Raw genomic sequence first — 7,203 nt, 5'->3', positions numbered from 1 at the left:
GTAGGGTTGGAGGCATTCATATAAAATTTCTGCAAGTCACCCTAATGTATAGGCATGGACTAGTCAACCCTGTAGAGTGTTAAGTTCTGTTCCAGAATTTTGTCCATATATGACCACTATTCAAATGGGAGCAAAGAGAAGAAAACACTTCCCAAATATTTCCGATTTCAGCTAATTCTCACCCACATGTCAGGTTCATGCGTTATGTTTTTGTGGAAAAGAGTAAGGGAGGTATTCATCATGAGTCAGATTTTTCCTCTGTATGTAAAATACTGCATAGGTTAAGCTGATACAAGTTTAAGGAATACTTTCTTTACAGGAAACAAAATAAAGAAAGAATAGGAATAAAGAACCTAGACCAGGCTCTAGAAAGTTTTGGTCCCTAACTTTTCTGCTGTTGATGTTCTGTGGTATAAATGAAATCAAGTATTTGGAGCTGTCCTGAAAGAACAGATTCTAGTTAAGGGGGCAATGAAGGAGGGAGGGGATACTCTTCTATAATATGACTTTCTAAATATATCATGATTTTCATAAGCACTTCATAAATCTTGGCACATTTCTTTGAAGGTATATTATCACACTTTAAAGGCAAGGGAATTCTCTTGGAAAACAGAGCTGGGATTTGAATTAATATCGCTTGAACCTAGTGCTGTATGCTCCTATAATTACTGTTTTCTACATTTACTCAACCTTTTATCAATTTTTGACATTTGAGCATTTCTCATTTCCAACCATTATAAAATTGTTGGATGGTTTCATGTCTGTGTTTTCTTCCTCATATTTGAACTTATTTCTTTGGAACAGAATTTCAGAAGCTATTCGAGACTGTGATGTTTATGGTTCTTTTAAAAATATATATTGTCAAATTGCTTACAAAGAGATGTACAAAAATACAATGCATCCAGAAAGGCATGATAGATAGGTCTCAAGAATATTTAATTATTTCCAATTTAATAGGCCAAAAAATTATATTTTATCTCATTTTTAAATTTTCATTTGGTTTATTGATGAATCAGCATTTCCCTGTGGTAAGCTGGTTTGCTTTGTCCAATTATCTACTGGAATATTCATTTACGATCTTTGATATGACTTGATTTGTAGAATTCTTCACAGCTGTAATGTGTATTTTTTGTGGCATTATGTTCAATGCCTGTGTCTCCATATATACAGCAAGGCCCCTGAGGGCTGATGCTGTACCTGTTTTATTTTTGCTTTCTGGTACCTCATACTCTGCCTGGCACATAATATGTGCTAAAGCTATGCATGATCAGAAATACATGCTTCTTTCTACATATATGGGAGAACAGTACATTGGATTTTTTTATAGTGTTGATTTTATGGTTGTTTTGAGTGGTTTAGGGCAGTATCAAGGCTAGTCAGTAACCTTCACAAAGCCATTAATCATAAATGAAATTGTCACTGAAGAGTGATAAAATGTAAAAGACAATTTGAATGGAATGGGAATAATGGAGAAAATTTTCATGGAATAGGTGAGATCTCTTTACTGATAAAACCTTTTTAAATGAAGAAAAGAGTTTTGTGGTATCCTCTCTGTTAGGGTTCTGCTGATAACCTTTTATAGAGCCCAAGTGGAACAGCCTATATTATGTAGGCTGCAGTGGACTCCTAACTAGTCCAATTAATATGATGGCTTTAATTTGTAAGACAGTTAATAGTTTAGAATCTGATTTCATTGAAATCACTCCTCTCTAGAATGTAAAACAACAATGAAAGGCAGCTAAAGCAGTCCTGGAGCGGCTAAACACTGTATTTAGTCATTGTATTTCCCACCCCTTCCCTTCTTAAAGACCAAATAAAAGGTATTTTTTTCCTCCATGTTATTCTCCCTGGCATGCTGCCTTTGTTAGGACAACAGTAGCCAAGAGGAGATTTCAAATGACTCCTCAGCATTTTCTTAAGATGAGTCCAGTGGAGAGTATTCCGTTAGTAGTGCTCATGTGTGCCCAGATCAATAGTCCAAAATATTTAAGGTTTTGCTCTTTTCTGCAGAAATAAACATTTATTATTATTATTATTAAAATCTAAAAGGAAACTAATGTCTGAGGCAAACTGTTTTTGTCACACCCTGCTATTCCCATGCGCGAGAGGCATCACAATTAATTGCCCATTGTCACAACCCATGAAAAGTTTGATTAGCTCTCTAGCAATCTGATCTCCAGAAACTGCCCTTTCCTTACTATCTTAGCACCCTCTCATGGAAAACGGCATGCTTGCTGCTCTGTTCAGACTCCACTGTCAGTTTTTTAAGCCAATTCCCGTGGGATTTTAATGGCTTTTGCCTAAGTAAAGGAACCAAAGATTTTCAATGAGAACTATTGAGCCCGACAGGGGCTTATTGATTAATGTAGTTATCACCTGAAGTAAGAAAGCCACTTTGACATTTAAAAACTATTCTAAATCAAGTGGCTGGCCTTCCTTCCTTCTTTCCTTTCTTCCTTCCATTGTCTCTAGCATATATTTTGGGCAACTTCATGTAAATAAGATGGAAGCACAATTGGGAACCAGTGCTAATAACTTCAGTAATCTGGTGGAAAATTTTCTATATTAGTGATTAACAAGCAATATATTTTTAATGCCCAAAGCTGCATTTGGCACCAGTGTTTGCTCAGTGTTTCTAAAATCATCACTAAAACTAATTTTAATCATTTAGAACTTTGCTGTTTAATATAGTAGCTACTAGTCACATGTGGCTATGTAGCATTTGCAATACTCTAAACAAAGTTATGTTGTCAGTATAAAATACACACTCGCACTTGATGACTTGTTATTAAAAACATGTAAAATATCTCATTAATATTCATGTCTATTGCATGTTGAAATACTATTAGTTTATATACATAATTTTAAAATCTTATAAAATTCTTTTCACCCATTTTTTTCTTCAGTTAAAATGCGGCTTCTAGAAAATTTAAAATTACCTCTGTGAAACTGTATTATGTTTATACTGAATGGCATGAGAAAGATAAATTTAGGCACTAGCCCTGCTGGAGTTCCCCCGTAATAGGATGATCACAATTATTTATGCAGCAGCACAATGTGAGTGGAATTACGCAGGTAAACGTGTGCTAGTCAGTTACAGAGCTAGACCTCAAGGGCACCAGACCATAGGCTAAGGAAGTAGACCTCTCAATTCCCATTACCTGTGTGTCCCAGTATTAGGATGTTATCATCCCTACTACAGCAGGCCATTTAAGGCTCCAGGTGATCTGGTCAAAGTCTGAACCCCAACCCTTCAATCTTTAATCTCCACTCTGTGACTCACAAACATTTTAGAATTCTTAAGCAAGGACATGAATACTATTTTTAGCATTTTTAAAACAAAAATCTGTAATAGTTATTAATTGGTGTAGGTATGGTTGAATGTACCCTTAGTTTCCTTTGAAAACCTTTGCCATTGAGCAAATAAATACTGAAACCAAGTTTCATCATAGTGCAGTCCTGATGTAGTAGAATCAAATGCAATAGTTGTTTAAAATGCAGATTTCAGAGCCCTACCACCAGTAATGATAATTTAGTAGGTCTAGACCAGGGAACAGAATCTCGAGTTTAACCAGCATCTTTCTAGTTATTCCCATGCAGTCTAAAATATGGAACCACCACTTGAAGCTATAGTTGTTTTTAATTGTTCTATTTTAAATATGTACATTATATAGCAAATATATTGCCATATCATTATCTATAAATTTAGAGGTAAGGGAGTATCTCCCCAGAAATACTTGGTTTCTCTATTACATTGGGAGAACCTGAACATAATTTACAGTCACAGTTTCCCAATAAATCTAAAAGTTTACTGGTGATATTATTTATACTTCTAAAATTATTTAATAAAAATATGGTATTAACATCTTATTCTATTGTTTATTTGATTATACATCCACAAATGTAAACTATCATGATAGTTCATGCAGTTTCAAATATCAAGCTTGTAAAGAACAAATTAGAAAGACTGATTTTTGTTGATGGGGAGGGAATCCCAAGAATATGTCCATTCCCTGGATATATACTGAGAAGGAATTTCCTAGAGTTTATTAAATAATTCCACACAAACTTCCACCCATGTCTACCCATAGGTAAACTGAGGAGAAAGAGAAAAATCAGTGATTATTTGGAGATTAAAAATGAGATACTTCAGACCGGCAACATGTCATAGCTATGAAAACAAATCAGAGAGTATTAACCTGGAGTCCTGTCATGTGACACAAAGGAAAGAACAGCATCATTTTTCGAAGCCTGGATTCTTGTTTGGGGTCATCCACTAACAGTGATGTGGGCCTCTGCTTCCTCAACTGAAATTTAAGACTGTAAGACAAGATGACACAGGGACATCCTCTCAGTTCTGACAGTCTGTGTTTTTTATCCACACTTGCAGGGCTATAGACCTGTCAGGTGGAGGACTGGAATCCTGACCAGATTGAGTTAGATTTAGAGCATCTCAGAGATAAGCCTGCGTGTGGTCTCCTTACGGGATAGCAAAAAAAATATTGCAGGGCACATATACAGGCAGAAGTGTGAGGTTTCTAGAATGCCATGGCTGCTGTAAGGATAAGGTTGATTTGTGGGTCCTGGAAAGAGGTGACCAGGGAGCTCTGCTGTGACTGAGGATGAGGTGATTAGGGAACAGTTTCTGAGTCAGGCTGCCTACAGTAGGGGAGAGGGCCTGAGGACAGGGTCACTTCCTGGAGCATTACCAGCCAGGAGCACCACCACTTAAACATCAGAGAGAAAGGAAGAAAGGAGGTAGTTAAGTGACACTTCCCCATATCGCCTTGGGAGAATGCCTTTTGCTTTCTTTTCTTCTATTATTTTCAAAAGAAAACATCAGGAAAGGTGGTCAAGCCAGCTGCCTTTTGAGTAAACAAAGAACCAGAGTTCAGGGAGCAAGGGTGGCAGGAAAGATGGATAAGTCAGAGGGCAGAGGTTTTTCTCTCAACATGAATTGTGCGAAGTTTCTCAAAACTTACGTTATAAATAAATGATAATACTAACGTTTTTTCTTTTTTCTTTCTTTTCTATTGGCTGACCATGAAACTTCTATCTCATAATTCCTCTCCGTTTTGCCATGATGTTTTCTCCTTCCACTTCCCTGGGTTCGGAATAAAAGATGCCTATATATTATTAGGTCCTGCCAGAAGGAAAGGCAAGAAACCATGAGTTAGAAAAACATTTAATAAACTTCAGCACACACTTGGCCAAATTCCTGAAAGATCAGAGTTGCATCCCTGAAATTTCTTTTTATCTTTATCTAGTTAACTACCTGTTTAGACTAAGTGATGTGCTCCTAAGTTCTTTGTACTGTCCTCACCACAGAAGTACACAAACAAGAAGATTATCCCTGCTCTCGGGAAGCTTATAATTCAGATGTATTACCCCTTTAGGAAATATTCTCTGGAAAGCTCTGTTCACTAATGTTCAATTTCAACAATAGTATTACTATAATAGCTAAGTTTTATTTAGTGCTTAGTTTGTTCTAAGCACTCTCACAAGTGCTTTGTATACATTTAATCATTAATTCTTATCATAACTCCATGTACTAGGTAATATTTTTGTCCCATTTACAAATTAGAAATCAAACACCAAGCGATGTTAAGTGAACTTGCCTAGAGTTACACAAAGAACAAATGACTGAGCCCCTCTGTGAAATGCTGCTCTTGCAAAAAACCATAAAATCGTATGATGGTGCCACATAGCATATACTTGACATGGGCTTTGAAGGCAGAGAAGCCTGGGTTCAAATAAAATGCAGCCCTAGGACAAGTTATGTAACTTGAAACCATGAGTTATCATCTGTAAAAATGGAGTGAATACTCATAAAGGTTACATGGGGGTCAAAAATAATGTATAAAAGTTTCCTGGTACATAGTAGTCATTCAAAGAGAGTTGTTGATGTTATTAACATTAGTTAATTACATAAACTTTACTTAAAACTATTACTTCCTATTTGTCTTCCTACTGGAATGAGTCTCTGTCATTTCTTCTCTGTGTGCAGTTTTTCTTCTTCCCTCATCTGGAGCTGGAATGTGCCTTTCTGTACAAGCCCATTGGCTCATGGTGATACAGCCCATGGGGTAGGCGGCAAGCAACAGGAAGGGCCATAGCAGGCCATAGCATATGTCTGAGATTCCCAAGACAAGCTTTGTTCACTGCATGGAAGAATGGCTGGTTAACTTAACCCCAGGGTTGCATTCTCAGTAATGATACATCTCAGGCCATCGATCCATGGCTTTATTTTCAAGTTTATTTAAGCAGGAGCTATAAAACACAGAGCATCACGCACATGCAATATGGAATTAAGCCTCCCACTCTAACCACTCTAATTTTCTCGGATACCTATTTGTTCGTCTTGATTTTGGAAAGCAGAATTCAATAAAGAAACAGATTGTGGAATATTTTTAGGATTATAATTTTCTGCTTAATGATATAAATGATTCTGTGTAGAATTGCTATCTTGCTAGTGAGTTCTTTTCTGAAATAATGTGCCCAAAACAGAAATCAGCATTGTTCTTTTGAGGCAATTCACTGTGGCATTATGGCTGCTGTGAATGTTCTAGAAATTGTAAAATATGCTTTTGCAAACGTAGAGCTGGTTTTAGTTTTCTTATATCAATAAGCAGTAGGATTAAATGTAACAGGCCTATGAGAAATGACGGAACACTCAATGTACTTTGTGATAAAGTGCAAAGGAAACAAAGCTACCTCAGCCATAACGGCACCCTTGTTTCTTCCTCCTTTTCCTTTCCCAGTGTGTGCATGACAGCCAGGAAACAAGGGGGACTCACGTGCTGGTTTGGGTGAGGTTAAGAGAATCAGGTTCTCTTCACATCTACCTTGGACTTTCAGGAACTTGCCTGCAATTCATTGAAGAAGTTCTATTATCTACTTTGGTGGAGCTTGTGGGGGGACTATAGTTAAGTAATTATGCCCAGAGAATGTTATCTTATTCCTCAAATGACAAAAAAAAAAAAAAAAAAAAGTGTACTTGTATAAAAACAACAAGGTTCATAGAGTAAAATCTAAGTATATTTGAAAGAAAAATCATCTAAAATATTTGAGTGTCTAGTAAATTCCTTGAGCTTAACATGATATGACTTAGTTCTTGGTAAATTAAAAGTAGGGCTTCCAGCGATTTGCATAAAATCTCTTAAGAGGAGGACCTCAGATACATAGCTTATCAAACGGGCGCTT

Source organism: Sapajus apella, unplaced genomic scaffold (assembly GCF_009761245.1).
Source record: "Sapajus apella isolate SASKATOON/1434 unplaced genomic scaffold, GSC_monkey_1.0 scaffold40, whole genome shotgun sequence".
Lineage (NCBI taxonomy): Eukaryota > Metazoa > Chordata > Mammalia > Primates > Cebidae > Sapajus > Sapajus apella.
The sequence above is the reverse complement of the archived record's forward strand: the minus strand, read 5'-3'. Positions refer to the sequence as shown.